Below are 1,795 nucleotides of genomic sequence, written 5' to 3'. Positions count from 1 at the left end.
AAAGTATGTATAGTGATACAATTCCTATTTGGATAATACAGAAACTCTCAAGATTTAAAATCTCTACTGAGTCATGCTTGATGCCACTGTACCTCTTCTATAAATTGCAAAACTTTCCAGGAAGTTTCTTTGTCAGTATAACCTCTGCTACATGGTTCATTTATTTTCTGTATCTTAATCTGAAAAGAAAAAAATAGCAGTTCAGCTCTTTTTCATGGCGCCTTGTAGGCGATCAGCTGTACCAAGATGAAGCTGAATATCTCCTTTTTGGCCACTCATTGCCAGAAACCCATGGAAGTGGATGATGAATGCAAACTTCGTACATTTTATGAGAATCGTACCGGCACAGAAGTTGCTGCTTATGCTCTGGGTGAAGAATAGAAGGATTATGTGGTCTATATCTGTGGTGGGAGCAACAAACAAGGTTTCCTCATGAAGCAGAGTGTCTTGACCCATGTCTGTATTTGTCTGCTACTGAGTAAGGGACATTCCTGTTATAGATCAACTCCAACTGGAAAGAGAAAGTGCAAATCTGTTCAAGGCTGCATTGTGAATGCCAATCTATTCTCAACTTGGTTATTGTAAGAAAAGAAGAGGATATTCCTGGATTTAGGGATACTACTGTGCCTTGCAGACTGGGACTCAAAAGAACTAGCAGAATCCAGAAACTTTTCAGTCTCTCTATGGAAGATGATGTCTGCCAATATGCGGTCAGAAACCCCTTAAAACAAGGAAGTTAAAAAAAAAAAAAAAAAAAAAAAAAACAGGACCAAAGCACCAAAGATTTAGTGTCTTGTTACTCCCCATGTCTTGTAACACAAGTGCCAGTGTATTGCTCTAAAGAAACAGCATACTAAGGAGAATAAGGAAGAGGCTTCAGAATATGCTACACTTTGGGCCAAGAGAATGAAAGAAGCCAAAGAAAAATGCCAGGAACAAATCACCAAGAGACACAGCCTGTCTTTTCTGAGAACTTCTACTTTAAGTTTGAGTCCAGTCAAAAATAAAAATTTTTAAGAGAAATACTTCCAAAAAATAGAAATTCAATTTAAGGAGTTGCCCAGGTTGTTTTAGGAATTATGAAATACTTTGTACAACTTACACAAAGTATGCAATCCATACATGCCTATATAATCTTCACATCAAAATTTATGAGACACAAAGCACAATGCATACATCTAATCAAAACCTGAATATGTAATAACTGCAGATTTGAACCCCAAATTAGAAAATAAAAACTTCTTCATTGTCATTTGTAGCCTCAGAGTTGCATCGGTAAAATTAAGCCAAGAATTGTTAGCTGATGACCAATTTCCAAGTGTCAGACTGAAGGCACTAAGCAGCTTAAGTGCTTCGTGAGGCTGCCAAATTGCAAAAGGGTGTCAGAGTAGACCGGAGGCAACGTTATAATTCAGCCACCCATTTCCTGGTAGTGAAATTTTTAAGCATTAAGAAGAGTTACCAAGGATGTATATGAAGTCTGTTTAAGAGATATTTCTCAATAGAAAGATAACCTTTGTGAGACAGTCTCTGGGCAATCTTATCACTCTAGTCTACAAGAACACTCACTATGATTCTAACAGCAGAATGGAAAGTATGTTTTGCACAAGAATAATTATTTTATCACTTATATCATTTAGTACTCATACTGAATCCAAATATCAGTATGGATATAACTGAGTTCTTTCCTTTTGGTTTGTTTGACCCTCAGTGCTCCTGCCCAGGAAGAGAAGCATAACACACCAGCAACAGAAGTGACTAATGCTTGTAAGTGAACAGGTCACCATTTGGTTCC

General features: G+C 37.3%; 1 pseudogene; it reads left to right on the top strand.

Annotated features, from left to right (window-relative positions):
* Nucleotides 1-246: 246 nt before the first annotated feature.
* LOC113198812 (small ribosomal subunit protein eS6 pseudogene) lies at nucleotides 247-1,017 on the top strand (annotated as a pseudogene).
* Nucleotides 1,018-1,795: the final 778 nt, after the last annotated feature.

The sequence above is a fragment of the Urocitellus parryii genome, chromosome 2 (genome assembly GCF_045843805.1).
Source record: "Urocitellus parryii isolate mUroPar1 chromosome 2, mUroPar1.hap1, whole genome shotgun sequence".
NCBI lineage: Eukaryota > Metazoa > Chordata > Mammalia > Rodentia > Sciuridae > Urocitellus > Urocitellus parryii.
Note: the sequence above shows the minus strand (reverse complement) of the source record. Positions and strands in the feature narration are given on the sequence as shown.